Raw genomic sequence first — 19,831 nt, forward strand, 5'->3', positions numbered from 1 at the left:
GTACATGTGTGGAACAGCACATTGACCGGCCATGATATCGTACATGTGTGGAACAGCACATTGACCGGCACTGATATCGTACATGTGTGGAACAGCACATTGACCGGCACTGACTTCGTACATGTGTGGAACGGCACATTGACCGGCACTGATATCGTACATGTGTGGAACAGCACATTAACCAGCACTGATATCGTACATGTGTGGAACGGCACATTGACCGGCACTGATATCGTACATGTGTGGAACAGCACATTGACCGGCCATGATATCGTACATGTGTGGAACAGCACATTGACAGGCCATGATATCGTACATGTGTGGAACAGCACATTGACCGGCACTGATATCGTACATGTGTGGAACAGCACATTGACCGGCACTGATATCGTACATGTGTGGAACAGCACATTGACCGGCCATGATACCGTACATGTGTGGAACACCACATTGACCGGCACTGATATCGTACATGTGTGGAACAGCACGCAGACCGGCACTGATATCGTACATGTGTGGAACAGCACGCAGACCGGTCATGATATTGTACATGTGTGGAACAGCACAAAGACTGGCACTGATATCGTACATGTGTGGAACACCACAAAGACCGGCCATGATATCGTACATGTGTGGAACAGCACAAACATCGGCCATGATATCGTACATGTGTGGAACAGCACATTAACCAGCACTGACATCGTACATGTGTGGAACAGCACATTAACCAGCACTGACATCGTACATGTGTGGAACAGCACATTAACCAGCACTGATATCGTACATGTGTGGAACAGCACATTGACCAGCACTGACATCGTACATGTGTGGAACAGCACAAAGACCGGCCATGATATCATACATGTGTGGAACAGCACGCAGATGGGCCATGATATCGTACATGTGTGGAACAGCACAAACACCGGCCATGATATCGTACACGTGTGGAACAGCACAAAGACCAGCCATGATATTGTGCATGTGTGGAACAGCACATTGACCAGCACTGATATCGTACATGTGTGGAACAGCACATTGACCAGCACTGACATCGTACATGTGTGGAACAGCACATTGACCGGCCATGATATCGTACATGTGTGGAACAGCACATTGACCGGCACTGATATCGTACATGTGTGGAACAGCACATTGACCGGCACTGACTTCGGACATGTGTGGAACGGCACATTGACCGGCACTGATATCGTACATGTGTGGAACAGCACATTAACCAGCACTGATATCGTACATGTGTGGAACGGCACATTGACCGGCACTGATATCTTACATGTGTGGAACAGCACATTGACCGGCCATGATATCGTACATGTGTGGAACAGCACATTGACAGGCCATGATATCGTACATGTGTGGAACAGCACATTGACCGGCACTGATATCGTACATGTGTGGAACAGCACATTGACCGGCACTGATATCGTACATGTGTGGAACAGCACATTGACCGGCCATGATACCGTACATGTGTGGAACAGCACATTGACCGGCACTGATATCATACATGTGTGGAACAGCACATTGACCGGCACTGATATCATACATGTGTGGAACGGCACGTTGACCGGCACTGATATCGTAAATGTGTGGAACGGCACTTTGACCGGCACTGATATCGTACATGTGTGGAACAGCACAAAGACCGGCCATGATATCGTACATGTGTGGAACAGCACACTGACCGGCACTGATACCGTACATGTGTGGAACAGCACATTGACCGGCACTGATATCGTACATGTGTGGAACAGCACATTGACCGGCACTGATATCGTACATGTGTGGAACAGCACATTGACCGGCACTGATATCATACATGTGTGGAACGGCACGTTGACCGGCACTGATATCGTACATGTGTGGAACAGCACATTGACCGGCACTGACATCGTACATGTGTGGAACAGCACATTGACCAGCACTGATATCGTACATGTGTGGAAAAGCAAGCAGACCGGCACTGATATCGTACATGTGTGGAAAAGCACGCAGACCGGCACTGATATCGTACATGTGTGGAACAGCACGTGGACCGGTCATCATATTGTACATGTGTGGAACAGCACAAAGACCGGCACTGATATCGTACATGTGTGGAACAGCACGTAGACCGGTCATCATATTGTACATGTGTGGAACAACACAAAGATCGGCCATGATATCGTACATGTGTGGAACTGCACAAACACCGGCCATCATATCGTACATGTGTGGAACAGCACAAAGACCAGCCATGATATCGTACATGTGTGGAGTGGCACACAGACCGGCCATGATATCGTACATGTGTGGAACAGCACAAAGACCAGCCATGATATCGTGCATGTGTGGAACAGCACAAAGACTGGCACTGATATCGTACATGTGTGGAACAGCACAAAGACCAGCCATGATATCGTACATGTGTGGAACAGCATGCAGTCCAGCCATGATATCGTACATGTGTGGAACAGCATGCAGTCCAGCCATGATATTGTACATGTGTGGAACAGCACGCAGACCGGCCATGATATCGTACATGTGTGGAACAGCACAAAGACCAGCCATGATATCGTACATGTGTGGAGTGGCACACAGACCGGCCATGATATCGTACATGTGTGGAACAGCACAAAGACCGGCCATGATATCGTGCATGTGTGGAACAGTACAAAGACTGGCACTGATATCGTACATGTGTGGAACAGCACAAAGACCAGCCATGATATCGTACATGTGTGGAACAGCATGCAGTCCAGCCATGATATCGTACATGTGTGGAACAGCATGCAGTCCAGCCATGATATTGTACATGTGTGGAACAGCACGCAGACCGGCCATGATATCGTACATGTGTGGAACAGGACATTAACCAGCACTGATATCGTACATGTGCGGACCAGCACATTGACCAGCAATGATATCGTACATGTGTGGAACGGCACAAAGACCGGCCATGATATTGTTCATGTGTGGAACAGCACAATGACCGGCCATGATATCGTACATGTGTGGAACAGCACGCAGACCGGCACTGATATCGTACATGTGTGGAACAGCATGCAGTCCAGCCATGATATCGTACATGTGTGGAACAGCACAAAGACCGGCCATGATATCGTACATGTGTGGAACAGCATGCAGTCCAGCCATGATATCGTACATGTGTGGAGCAGAACAAAGACTGGCCATGATATCGTACACGTGTGGAACAAAACAAAGACTGGCCATGATATCGTACATGTGTGGAGTGGCACACAGGCCGGCCATGATATCGTACATGTGTGGAACAGCACATTGACCGTCCATGATATCGTACATGTGTGGAACAGCACATTGACCGGCCATGATATCGTACATGTGTGGAACAGTACATTGACCAGCACTGACATCGTACATGCGTGGAACAGCACATTAACCAGCACTGATATCATACATGTGTGGAACAGCACATTGACCAGCACTGACATCGTACATGTGTGGAACAGCACATTGACCGGCCATGATATCGTACATGTGTGGAACAGCACATTGACCGGCACTGATATCGTACATGTGTGGAACAGCACATTGACCGGCACTGACTTCGTACATGTGTGGAACGGCACATTGACCGGCACTGATATCGTACATGTGTGGAACAGCACATTAACCAGCACTGATATCGTACATGTGTGGAACGGCACATTGACCGGCACTGATATCGTACATGTGTGGAACAGCACATTGACCGGCCATGATATCGTAAATGTGTGGAACAGCACATTGACAGGCCATGATATCGTACATGTGTGGAACAGCACATTGACCGGCACTGATATCGTACATGTGTGGAACAGCACATTGACCGGCACTGAAATCGTACATGTGTGGGACAGCACATTGACCGGCCATGATACCGTACATGTGTGGAACACCACATTGACCGGCACTGATATCGTACATGTGTGGAACAGCACGCAGACCGGCACTGATATCGTACATGTGTGGAACAGCACGCAGACCGGTCATGATATTGTACATGTGTGGAACAGCACAAAGACTGGCACTGATATCGTACATGTGTGGAACACCACAAAGACCGGCCATGATATCGTACATGTGTGGAACAGCACAAACATCGGCCATGATATCGTACATGTGTGGAACAGCACATTAACCAGCACTGACATCGTACATGTGTGGAACAGCACATTAACCAGCACTGACATCGTACATGTGTGGAACAGCACATTAACCAGCACTGATATCGTACATGTGTGGAACAGCACATTGACCAGCACTGACATCGTACATGTGTGGAACAGCACAAAGACCGGCCATGATATCATACATGTGTGGAACAGCACGCAGATGGGCCATGATATCGTACATGTGTGGAACAGCACAAACACCGGCCATGATATCGTACACGTGTGGAACAGCACAAAGACCAGCCATGATATTGTGCATGTGTGGAACAGCACATTGACCAGCACTGATATCGTACATGTGTGGAACAGCACATTGACCAGCACTGACATCGTACATGTGTGGAACAGCACATTGACCGGCCATGATATCGTACATGTGTGGAACAGCACATTGACCGGCACTGATATCGTACATGTGTGGAACAGCACATTGACCGGCACTGACTTCGGACATGTGTGGAACGGCACATTGACCGGCACTGATATCGTACATGTGTGGAACAGCACATTAACCAGCACTGATATCGTACATGTGTGGAACGGCACATTGACCGGCACTGATATCTTACATGTGTGGAACAGCACATTGACCGGCCATGATATCGTACATGTGTGGAACAGCACATTGACAGGCCATGATATCGTACATGTGTGGAACAGCACATTGACCGGCACTGATATCGTACATGTGTGGAACAGCACATTGACCGGCACTGATATCGTACATGTGTGGAACAGCACATTGACCGGCCATGATACCGTACATGTGTGGAACAGCACATTGACCGGCACTGATATCATACATGTGTGGAACAGCACATTGACCGGCACTGATATCATACATGTGTGGAACGGCACGTTGACCGGCACTGATATCGTAAATGTGTGGAACGGCACTTTGACCGGCACTGATATCGTACATGTGTGGAACAGCACAAAGACCGGCCATGATATCGTACATGTGTGGAACAGCACACTGACCGGCACTGATACCGTACATGTGTGGAACAGCACATTGACCGGCACTGATATCGTACATGTGTGGAACAGCACATTGACCGGCACTGATATCGTACATGTGTGGAACAGCACATTGACCGGCACTGATATCATACATGTGTGGAACGGCACGTTGACCGGCACTGATATCGTACATGTGTGGAACAGCACATTGACCGGCACTGACATCGTACATGTGTGGAACAGCACATTGACCAGCACTGATATCGTACATGTGTGGAAAAGCAAGCAGACCGGCACTGATATCGTACATGTGTGGAAAAGCACGCAGACCGGCACTGATATCGTACATGTGTGGAACAGCACGTGGACCGGTCATCATATTGTACATGTGTGGAACAGCACAAAGACCGGCACTGATATCGTACATGTGTGGAACAGCACGTAGACCGGTCATCATATTGTACATGTGTGGAACAACACAAAGATCGGCCATGATATCGTACATGTGTGGAACTGCACAAACACCGGCCATCATATCGTACATGTGTGGAACAGCACAAAGACCAGCCATGATATCGTACATGTGTGGAGTGGCACACAGACCGGCCATGATATCGTACATGTGTGGAACAGCACAAAGACCAGCCATGATATCGTGCATGTGTGGAACAGCACAAAGACTGGCACTGATATCGTACATGTGTGGAACAGCACAAAGACCAGCCATGATATCGTACATGTGTGGAACAGCATGCAGTCCAGCCATGATATCGTACATGTGTGGAACAGCATGCAGTCCAGCCATGATATTGTACATGTGTGGAACAGCACGCAGACCGGCCATGATATCGTACATGTGTGGAACAGCACAAAGACCAGCCATGATATCGTACATGTGTGGAGTGGCACACAGACCGGCCATGATATCGTACATGTGTGGAACAGCACAAAGACCGGCCATGATATCGTGCATGTGTGGAACAGTACAAAGACTGGCACTGATATCGTACATGTGTGGAACAGCACAAAGACCAGCCATGATATCGTACATGTGTGGAACAGCATGCAGTCCAGCCATGATATCGTACATGTGTGGAACAGCATGCAGTCCAGCCATGATATTGTACATGTGTGGAACAGCACGCAGACCGGCCATGATATCGTACATGTGTGGAACAGGACATTAACCAGCACTGATATCGTACATGTGCGGACCAGCACATTGACCAGCAATGATATCGTACATGTGTGGAACGGCACAAAGACCGGCCATGATATTGTTCATGTGTGGAACAGCACAATGACCGGCCATGATATCGTACATGTGTGGAACAGCACGCAGACCGGCACTGATATCGTACATGTGTGGAACAGCATGCAGTCCAGCCATGATATCGTACATGTGTGGAACAGCACAAAGACCGGCCATGATATCGTACATGTGTGGAACAGCACAAAGACCGGCCATGATATCGTACATGTGTGGAACAGCACAAACACCGGCCATGATATTGTGCATGTGTGGAACAGCACAATGACCGGCCATGATATTGTACATGTGTGGAACAGCATGCAGACCGGCCATGATATCGTACATGTGTGGAACAGCACGCAGACCGGCCATGATATCGTACATGTGTGGAACAGCACGCAGACCGGCCATGATATCGTACATGTGTGGAACAGCACAAAGACCGGCCATGATATCGTACATGTGTGGAACAGCACAAAGACCGGCCATGATATCGTACATGTGTGGAACAGCACAACGACCAGCACTGATATCGTACATGTGTGGAACAGCACAACGACCAGCACTGACATCGTACATGTGTGGAACAGCATGCAGTCCAGCCATGATATCGTACATGTGTGGAGCAGAACAAAGACCGGCCATGATATCGTACATGTGTGGAGCAGAACAAAGACCGGCCATGATATCGTACATGTGTGGAACAGCACAAAGACTGGCCATGGTATCGTATATGTGTGGAACAGCACAAAGACTGGCACTGATATCGTACATGTTTGGAGTGGCACACAGACCGGCCATGATATCGTACATGTGTGGAACATCACATTGACCGGCCATGATATCATACATGTATGAACATCACATTGACCGGCCATGATATCGTACATGTGTGGAACCGCACAAAGACCGGCCATGATATCGTACATGTGTGGAACACCACAAAGACCGGCCATGATATCATACATGTGTGGAACAGCACAAAGACCGGCCATGATATCGTACATGTGTGGAGTGGCACACAGACCGGCCATGATATCATACACGTGTGGAACAGCACAAAGACCAGCCACGATATTGTGCATGTGTGGAACAGCACAAAGACCGGCCATGATATTGTACATGTGTGGAACAGCACATTGACCAGCACTGATATCGTACATGTGTGGAACAGCACATTGACCAGCACTGACATCGTACATGTGTGGAACAGCACATTGACCGGCCATGATATCGTACATGTGTGGAACAGCACATTGACCGGCACTGATATCGTACATGTGTGGAACAGCACATTGACCGGCACTGACTTCGTACATGTGTGGAACGGCACATTGACCGGCACTGATATCGTACATGTGTGGAACAGCACATTAACCAGCACTGATATCGTACATGTGTGGAACGGCACATTGACCGGCACTGATATCGTACATGTGTGGAACAGCACATTGACCGGCCATGATATCGTACATGTGTGGAACAGCACATTGACAGGCCATGATATCGTACATGTGTGGAACAGCACATTGACCGGCACTGATATCGTACATGTGTGGAACAGCACATTGACCGGCCATGATACCGTACATGTGTGGAACAGCACATTGACCGGCACTGATATCATACATGTGTGGAACAGCACATTGACCGGCACTGATATCATACATGTGTGGAACGGCACGTTGACCGGCACTGATATCGTACATGTGTGGAACGGCACTTTGACCGGCACTGATATCGTACATGTGTGGAACAGCACAAAGACCGGCCATGATATCGTACATGTGTGGAACAGCACATTGACCGGCACTGATACCGTACATGTGTGGAACAGCACATTGACCGGCACTGATATCGTACATGTGTGGAACAGCACATTGACCGGCACTGACATCGTACATGTGTGGAACAGCACATTGACCAGCACTGATATCGTACATGTGTGGAAAAGCACGCAGACCGGCACTGATATCGTACATGTGTGGAACGGCACAAAGACCGGCCATGATATCGTACATGTGTGGAACAGCACAAACACCGGCCATCATATCGTACATGTGTGGACTGGCACAAAGACTGGCCATGATATCGTACATGTGTGGAACAGCACAAAGACCGGCCATGATATCGTACATGTGTGGAACAGCACAAAGACCGGCCATGATATCGTACATGTGTGGAACAGCATGCAGTCCAGCCATGATATCGTACATGTGTGGAGTGGCACACAGACCGGCCATGATATCGTACATGTGTGGAACAGCACAAATACCGGTCATGATATTGTACATGTGTGGAACAGCACAAAGACCGGCACTGATATCGTACATGTGTGGAACAGCACGCAGACCGGCACGGATATCGTACATGTGTGGAACAGCACAAACACCGGCCATCATATCGTACATGTGTGGTGTGGCACACAGACCGGCCATGATATCGTACATGTGTGGAACAGCACAAACACCGGCCATCATATCGTACATGTATGGAACAGCACATTGACCAGCCTTCATATCGTACATGTGTGGAGTGGCACACAGACCGGCTATGATATCGTACATGTGTGGAACAGCACAAAGACCGGCTATGATATAGTACATGTATGGAACAGCACATTGACCAGCCATGATATCGTACATGTGTGGAGTGGCACACAGACCGGCCATGATATCGTACATGTGTGGAACAGCACAAACACCGGCCACCATATCGTACATGTATGGAACAGCACATTGACCAGCCATGATATCGTACATGTGTGGAGTGGCACACAGACTGGCCATGATATCGTACATGTGTGGAACAGCACAAAGACCGGCACTGATATCGTACATGTGTGGAACAGCACGCAGACCGGCACTGATATCGTACATGTGTGGAACAGCACATTGACCGGCACTGATATCGTACATGTGTGGAACAGCACATTGACCGGCACTGATATCATACATGTGTGGAACGGCACGTTGACCGGCACTGATATCGTAAATGTGTGGAACGGCACTTTGACCGGCACTGATATCGTACATGTGTGGAACAGCACAAAGACCGGCCATGATATCGTACACGTGTGGAACAGCACATTGACCGGCACTGATATCGTACATGTGTGGAACAGCACATTGACCGGCACTGATATCATACATGTGTGGAACAGCACAAAGACCGGCCATGATATCGTACATGTGTGGAACAGCACATTGACCGGCACTGACATCGTACATGTGTGGAACAGCACATTGACCAGCACTGATATCGTACATGTGTGGAAAAGCACGCAGACCGGCACTGATATCGTACATGTGTGGAACAGCACGTAGACCGGTCATCATATTGTACATGTGTGGAACAACACAAAGACCGGCCATGATATCGTACATGTGTGGAACAGCACAAACACCGGCCATGATATCGTACATGTGTGGAACAGCACAAACACCGGCCATCATATCGTACATGTGTGGAACAGCACAAAGACCAGCCATGATATCGTACATGTGTGGAGTGGCACACAGACCGGCCATGATATCGTACATGTGTGGAACAGCACAAAGACCAGCCATGATATCGTACATGTGTGGAACAGCACAAACACCGGCCATCATATCGTACATGTATGGAACAGCACATTGACCAGCCATGATATCGTGCATGTGTGGAGTGGCACACAGACCGGCCATGATATCGTACATGTGTGGAACAGCACAAAGACCGGCCATGATATCGTACATGTGTGGAACAGCACAAAGACCGGCCATGATATCGTACATGTATGGAACAGCACATTGACCAGCCATGATATCGTACATGTGTAGAACAGCACATTGACCAGCACTGACATCGTACATGTGTGGAACAGCACATTGACCGGCACTGATATCTTACATGTGTGGAACAGCACGCAGACCGGTCATGATATTGTACATGTGTGGAACAGCACAAAGACCGGCCATGATATTGTACATGTGTGGAACAGCACAAAGACTGGCACTGATATCGTACATGTGTGGAACAGCACAAAGACCAGCCATGATATCGTACATGTGTGGAACAGCATGCAGTCCAGCCATGATATCGTACATGTGTGGAACAGCATGCAGTCCAGCCATGATATTGTACATGTGTGGAACAGCACGCAGACCGGCCATGATATCGTACATGTGTGGAACAGGACATTAACCAGCACTGATATCGTACATGTGCGGACCAGCACATTGACCAGCAATGATATCGTACATGTGTGGAACGGCACAAAGACCGGCCATGATATTGTTCATGTGTGGAACAGCACAATGACCGGCCATGATATCGTACATGTGTGGAACAGCACGCAGACCGGCACTGATATCGTACATGTGTGGAACAGCATGCAGTCCAGCCATGATATCGTGCATGTGTGGACCAGCACAAAGACCAGCCATGATATCGTACATGTGTGGAACAGCATGCAGTCCAGCCATGATATCGTACATGTGTGGAGTGGCACACAGACCGGCCATGATATCGTACATGTGTGGAACAGCACAAATACCGGTCATGATATTGTACATGTGTGGAACAGCACAAAGACCGGCACTGATATCGTACATGTGTGGAACAGCACGCAGACCGGCACGGATATCGTACATGTGTGGAACAGCACAAACACCGGCCATCATATCGTACATGTGTGGTGTGGCACACAGACCGGCCATGATATCGTACATGTGTGGAAAAGCACGCAGACCGGCACTGATATCGTACATGTGTGGAACAGCACGTAGACCGGCCATGATATCGTACATGTGTGGAACAGCACAAACACCGGCCATGATATCGTACATGTGTGGAACAGCACAAACACCGGCCATCATATCGTACATGTGTGGAACAGCACAAAGACCAGCCATGATATCGTACATGTGTGGAGTGGCACACAGACCGGCCATGATATCGTACATGTGTGGAACAGCACAAAGACCAGCCATGATATCGTACATGTGTGGAACAGCACAAACACCGGCCATCATATCGTACATGTATGGAACAGCACATTGACCAGCCATGATATCGTGCATGTGTGGAGTGGCACACAGACCGGCCAAGATATCGTACATGTGTGGAACAGCACAAAGACCGGCCATGATATCGTACATGTGTGGAACAGCACATTGACCGGCACTGATATCATACATGTGTGGAACGGCACGTTGACCGGCACTGATATCGTAAATGTGTGGAAGGGCACTTTGACCGGCACTGATATCGTACATGTGTGGAACAGCACAAAGACCGGCCATGATATCGTACATGTGTGGAACAGCACACTGACCGGCACTGATACCGTACATGTGTGGAACAGCACATTGACCGGCACTGATATCGTACATGTGTGGAACAGCACATTGACCGGCACTGATATCGTACATGTGTGGAACAGCACATTGACCGGCACTGATATCATACATGTGTGGAACGGCACGTTGACCGGCACTGATATCGTACATGTGTGGAACAGCACATTGACCGGCACTGACATCGTACATGTGTGGAACAGCACATTGACCAGCACTGATATCGTACATGTGTGGAAAAGCACGCAGACCGGCACTGATATCGTACATGTGTGGAAAAGCACGCAGACCGGCACTGATATCGTACATGTGTGGAACAGCACGTGGACCGGTCATCATATTGTACATGTGTGGAACAGCACAAAGACCGGCACTGATATCGTACATGTGTGGAACAGCACGTAGACCGGTCATCATATTGTACATGTGTGGAACAACACAAAGATCGGCCATGATATCGTACATGTGTGGAACTGCACAAACACCGGCCATCATATCGTACATGTGTGGAACAGCACAAAGACCAGCCATGATATCGTACATGTGTGGAGTGGCACACAGACCGGCCATGATATCGTACATGTGTGGAACAGCACAAAGACCAGCCATGATATCGTGCATGTGTGGAACAGCACAAAGACTGGCACTGATATCGTACATGTGTGGAACAGCACAAAGACCAGCCATGATATCGTACATGTGTGGAACAGCATGCAGTCCAGCCATGATATCGTACATGTGTGGAACAGCATGCAGTCCAGCCATGATATTGTACATGTGTGGAACAGCACGCAGACCGGCCATGATATCGTACATGTGTGGAACAGCACAAAGACCAGCCATGATATCGTACATGTGTGGAGTGGCACACAGACCGGCCATGATATCGTACATGTGTGGAACAGCACAAAGACCGGCCATGATATCGTGCATGTGTGGAACAGCACAAAGACTGGCACTGATATCGTACATGTGTGGAACAGCACAAAGACCAGCCATGATATCGTACATGTGTGGAACAGCATGCAGTCCAGCCATGATATCGTACATGTGTGGAACAGCATGCAGTCCAGCCATGATATTGTACATGTGTGGAACAGCACGCAGACCGGCCATGATATCGTACATGTGTGGAACAGCACATTAACCAGCACTGATATCGTACATGTGCGGACCAGCACATTGACCAGCAATGATATCGTACATGTGTGGAACGGCACAAAGACCGGCCATGATATTGTTCATGTGTGGAACAGCACAATGACCGGCCATGATATCGTACATGTGTGGAACAGCACGCAGACCGGCACTGATATCGTACATGTGTGGAACAGCATGCAGTCCAGCCATGATATCGTACATGTGTGGAACAGCACATTAGCCAGTACTGATATCGTACATGTGTGGAAGAGCACATTGACCAGCACTGACACCGTACAAGTGTGGAACAGCACGCAGACCGGCACGGATATCGTACATGTGTGGAACAGTACCAAGACCGGCCATGATATCGTACATGTGTGGAACAGCACAAAGACCGGCCATGATATCGTACATGTGTGGAACAGCACAAAGACCGGCCATGATATCGTACATGTGTGGAACAGCACAAACACCGGCCAACATATCGTACATGTGTGGAACAGCACATTGACCGGCCATGATATTGTGCATGTGTGGAACAGCACAATGACCGGCCATGATATTGTACATGTGTGGAACAGCATGCAGACCGGCCATGATATCGTACATGTGTGGAACAGCACGCAGACCGGCCATGATATCGTACATGTGTGGAACAGCACGCAGACCGGCCATGATATCGTACATGTGTGGAACAGCACAAAGACCGGCCATGATATCGTACATGTGTGGAACAGCACAAAGACCGGCCATGATATCGTACATGTGTGGAACAGCACAACGACCAGCACTGATATCGTACATGTGTGGAACAGCACAACGACCAGCACTGACATCGTACATGTGTGGAACAGCATGCAGTCCAGCCATGATATCGTACATGTGTGGAGCAGAACAAAGACCGGCCATGATATCGTACATGTGTGGAACAGCACAAAGACTGGCCATGGTATCGTATATGTGTGGAACAGCACAAAGACTGGCACTGATATCGTACATGTTTGGAGTGGCACACAGACCGGCCATGATATCGTACATGTGTGGAACATCACATTGACCGGCCATGATATCATACATGTATGAACATCACATTGACCGGCCATGATATCGTACATGTGTGGAACCGCACAAAGACCGGCCATGATATCGTACATGTGTGGAACACCACAAAGACCGGCCATGATATCATACATGTGTGGAACAGCACAAAGACCGGCCATGATATCGTACATGTGTGGAGTGGCACACAGACCGGCCATGATATCATACACGTGTGGAACAGCACAAAGACCAGCCACGATATTGTGCATGTGTGGAACAGCACAAAGACCGGCCATGATATTGTACATGTGTGGAACAGCACATTGACCAGCACTGATATCGTACATGTGTGGAACAGCACATTGACCAGCACTGACATCGTACATGTGTGGAACAGCACATTGACCGGCCATGATATCGTACATGTGTGGAACAGCACATTGACCGGCACTGATATCGTACATGTGTGGAACAGCACATTGACCGGCACTGACTTCGTACATGTGTGGAACGGCACATTGACCGGCACTGATATCGTACATGTGTGGAACAGCACATTAACCAGCACTGATATCGTACATGTGTGGAACGGCACATTGACCGGCACTGATATCGTACATGTGTGGAACAGCACATTGACCGGCCATGATATCGTACATGTGTGGAACAGCACATTGACAGGCCATGATATCGTACATGTGTGGAACAGCACATTGACCAGCACTGATATCGTACATGTGTGGAACAGCACATTGACCGGCACTGATATCGTACATGTGTGGAACAGCACATTGACCGGCCATGATACCGTACATGTGTGGAACAGCACATTGACCGGCACTGATATCATACATGTGTGGAACAGCACATTGACCGGCACTGATATCATACATGTGTGGAACGGCACGTTGACCGGCACTGATATCGTACATGTGTGGAACGGCACTTTGACCGGCACTGATATCGTACATGTGTGGAACAGCACAAAGACCGGCCATGATATCGTACATGTGTGGAACAGCACATTGACCGGCACTGATACCGTACATGTGTGGAACAGCACATTGACCGGCACTGATATCGTACATGTGTGGAACAGCACATTGACCGGCACTGACATCGTACATGTGTGGAACAGCACATTGACCAGCACTGATATCGTACATGTGTGGAAAAGCACGCAGACCGGCACTGATATCGTACATGTGTGGAACGGCACAAAGACCGGCCATGATATCGTACATGTGTGGAACAGCACAAACACCGGCCATCATATCGTACATGTGTGGACTGGCACAAAGACTGGCCATGATATCGTACATGTGTGGAACAGCACAAAGACCGGCCATGATATCGTACATGTGTGGAACAGCACAAAGACCGGCCATGATATCGTACATGTGTGGAACAGCATGCAGTCCAGCCATGATATCGTACATGTGTGGAGTGGCACACAGACCGGCCATGATATCGTACATGTGTGGAACAGCACAAATACCGGTCATGATATTGTACATGTGTGGAACAGCACAAAGACCGGCACTGATATCGTACATGTGTGGAACAGCACGCAGACCGGCACGGATATCGTACATGTGTGGAACAGCACAAACACCGGCCATCATATCGTACATGTGTGGTGTGGCACACAGACCGGCCATGATATCGTACATGTGTGGAACAGCACAAACACCGGCCATCATATCGTACATGTATGGAACAGCACATTGACCAGCCATCATATCGTACATGTGTGGAGTGGCACACAGACCGGCTATGATATCGTACATGTGTGGAACAGCACAAAGACCGGCTATGATATAGTACATGTATGGAACAGCACATTGACCAGCCATCATATCGTACATGTGTGGAGTGGCACACAGACCGGCCATGATATCGTACATGTGTGGAACAGCACAAACACCGGCCACCATATCGTACATGTATGGAACAGCACATTGACCAGCCATGATATCGTACATGTGTGGAGTGGCACACAGACTGGCCATGATATCGTACATGTGTGGAACAGCACAAAGACCGGCACTGATATCGTACATGTGTGGAACAGCACGCAGACCGGCACTGATATCGTACATGTGTGGAACAGCACATTGACCGGCACTGATATCGTACATGTGTGGAACAGCACATTGACCGGCACTGATATCATACATGTGTGGAACGGCACGTTGACCGGCACTGATATCGTAAATGTGTGGAACGGCACTTTGACCGGCACTGATATCGTACATGTGTAGAACAGCACAAAGACCGGCCATGATATCCTACACGTGTGGAACAGCACATTGACCGGCACTGATATCGTACATGTGTGGAACAGCACATTGACCGGCACTGATATCATACATGTGTGGAACAGCACAAAGACCGGCCATGATATCGTACATGTGTGGAACAGCACATTGACCGGCACTGACATCGTACATGTGTGGAACAGCACATTGACCAGCACTGATATCGTACATGTGTGGAAAAGCACGCAGACCGGCACTGATATCGTACATGTGTGGAACAGCACGTAGACCGGTCATCATATTGTACATGTGTGGAACAACACAAAGACCGGCCATGATATCGTACATGTGTGGAACAGCACAAACACCGGCCATGATATCGTACATGTGTGGAACAGCACAAACACCGGCCATCATATCGTACATGTGTGGAACAGCACAAAGACCAGCCATGATATCGTACATGTGTGGAGTGGCACACAGACCGGCCATGATATCGTACATGTGTGGAACAGCACAAAGACCAGCCATGATATCGTACATGTGTGGAACAGCACACAGACCGGCCATGATATCGTACATGTGTGGAACAGCACACAGACCGGCCATGATATCGTACATGTGTGGAACAGCACAAACACCGGCCATCATATCGTACATGTATGGAACAGCACATTGACCAGCCATGATATCGTGCATGTGTGGAGTGGCACACAGACCGGCCATGATATCGTACATGTGTGGAACAGCACAAAGACCGGCCATGATATCGTACATGTGTGGAACAGCACAAAGACCGGCCATGATATCGTACATGTATGGAACAGCACATTGACCAGCCATGATATCGTACATGTGTAGAACAGCACATTGACCAGCACTGACATCGTACATGTGTGGAACAGCACATTGACCGGCACTGATATCTTACATGTGTGGAACAGCACGCAGACCGGTCATGATATTGTACATGTGTGGAACAGCACAAAGACCGGCCATGATATTGTACATGTGTGGAACAGCACAAAGACTGGCACTGATATCGTACATGTGTGGAACAGCACAAAGACCAGCCATGATATCGTACATGTGTGGAACAGCATGCAGTCCAGCCATGATATCGTACATGTGTGGAACAGCATGCAGTCCAGCCATGATATTGTACATGTGTGGAACAGCACGCAGACCGGCCATGATATCGTACATGTGTGGAACAGGACATTAACCAGCACTGATATCGTACATGTGCGGACCAGCACATTGACCAGCAATGATATCGTACATGTGTGGAACGGCACAAAGACCGGCCATGATATTGTTCATGTGTGGAACAGCACAATGACCGGCCATGATATCGTACATGTGTGGAACAGCACGCAGACCGGCACTGATATCGTACATGTGTGGACCAGCACAAAGACCAGCCATGATATTGTGCATGTGTGGAACAGCACAATGACCAGCCATGATATCGTACATGTGTGGAACAGCATGCAGTCCAGCCATGATATCGTGCATGTGTGGACCAGCACAAAGACCGGCCATGATATTGTACATGTGTGGAACAGCACAATGACCGGCCATGATATCGTACATGTGTGGAACAACACAAAGACCGTCCATGATATCGTACATGTGTGGAACAGCACAATGACCGGCCATGATATCGTACATGTGTGGAATGGCACAAAGACCGGCCATGATATCGTACATGTGTGGAACGGCACAAAGACCGTCCATGATATTGTACATGTGTGGAACAGCACAATGACCGGCCATGATATCGTACATGTGTGGAACAGCACAAAGACCGTCCATGATATCGTACATGTGTGGAACAGCATGCAGTCCAGCCATGATATCGTACATGTGTGGAACAGCACATTAACCAGCACTGATATCGTACATGTGTGGAAGAGCACATTGACCAGCACTGACACCGTACAAGTGTGGAACAGCACGCAGACCGGCACGGATATCGTACATGTGTGGAACAGTACCAAGACCGGCCATGATATCGTACATGTGTGGAACAGCACAAACACCGGCCAACATATCGTACATGTGTGGAACAGCACATTGACCGGCCATGATATTGTGCATGTGTGGAACAGCACAATGACCGGCCATGATATTGTACATGTGTGGAACAGCATGCAGACCAGCCATGATATCGTACATGTGTGGAACAGCACGCAGACCGGCCATGATATCGTACATGTGTGGAACAGCACAAAGACCGGCCATGATATCGTACAAGTGTGGAACAGCACAAAGACCGGCCATGATATCGTACATGTGTGGAACAGCACAACGACCAGCACTGATATCATACATGTGTGGAACGACACAAAGACCAGCACATGATATCGTACATGTGTGGAGCAGAACAAAGACCGGCATGATATCGTACATGTGTGGAACAGCACATTGACCGGCCATGATATCGTACATGTGTGGAACAGCACATTGACCGGCCATGATATCGTACATGTGTGCAACAGCACAAAGCCTGGCACTGATATCGTACATGTGTGGAACAGCACATTGACCGGCCATGATATCGTACATGTGTGGAACAGCACATTGACCGGCACTGATATCGTACATGTGTGGAACAGCACATTGACCGGCCATGATATCGTACATGTGTGGAACAGCACATTGACCGGCACTGACATCGTACATGTGTGGAACAGCACATTGACCGGCCATGATATCGTACATGTGTGCAACAGCACAAAGACCGGCCATGATATCGTACATGTGTGGAACACCACAAAGACCGGCCATGATATCATACATGTGTGGAACAGCACAAAGACCGGCCATGATATCGTACATGTGTGGAGTGGCACACAGACCGACCATGATATCGTACATGTGTGGAACAGCACAAAGACCAGCCATGATATTGTGCATGTGTGGAACAGCACAAAGACCGGCCATGATATTGTACATGTGTGGAACAGCACATTGACCAGCACTGACATCGTACATGTGTGGAACAGCACATTACCCAGCATTGATATCGTACATGTGTGGAACAGCACATTAACCAGCACTGATATCGTACATGTGTGGAACAGCACATTGACCAGCACTGACATCGTACATGTGTGGAAAAGCACGCAGACCGACAACGGTCAATGTGCTGTTCCACACATGTACGATATCAGTGCTGGTCAATGTGCTGTTCCACACATGTACAATATCATGGCCGGTCTTTGTGCTGTTCCACACATGCACAATATCATGGCTGGTCTTTGTGCTGTTCCACACGTGTACGATATCATGGCCGGTCTGTGTGCCACTCCACACATGTACGATATCATGGCCGGTCTTTGTGCTGTTCCACACATGTATGATATCATGGCCGGTCTTTGTGGTGTTCCACACATGTACGATATCATGGCCGGTCTTTGTGCGGTTCCACACATGTACGATATCATGGCCGGTCAATGTGATGTTCATACATGTATGATATCATGGCCGGTCAATGTGATGTTCCACACATGTACGATATCATGGCCGGTCTGTGTGCCACTCCAAACATGTACGATATCAGTGCCAGTCCTTGTGCTGTTCCACACATATACGATACCATGGCCAGTCTTTGTGCTGTTCCACACATGTACG

This window comes from Chiloscyllium plagiosum, unplaced genomic scaffold (genome assembly GCF_037043375.1).
Source record: "Chiloscyllium plagiosum isolate Xiang-an unplaced genomic scaffold, Cpla_swu_hap1 HiC_scaffold_19, whole genome shotgun sequence".
Classification (NCBI taxonomy): domain Eukaryota; kingdom Metazoa; phylum Chordata; class Chondrichthyes; order Orectolobiformes; family Hemiscylliidae; genus Chiloscyllium; species Chiloscyllium plagiosum.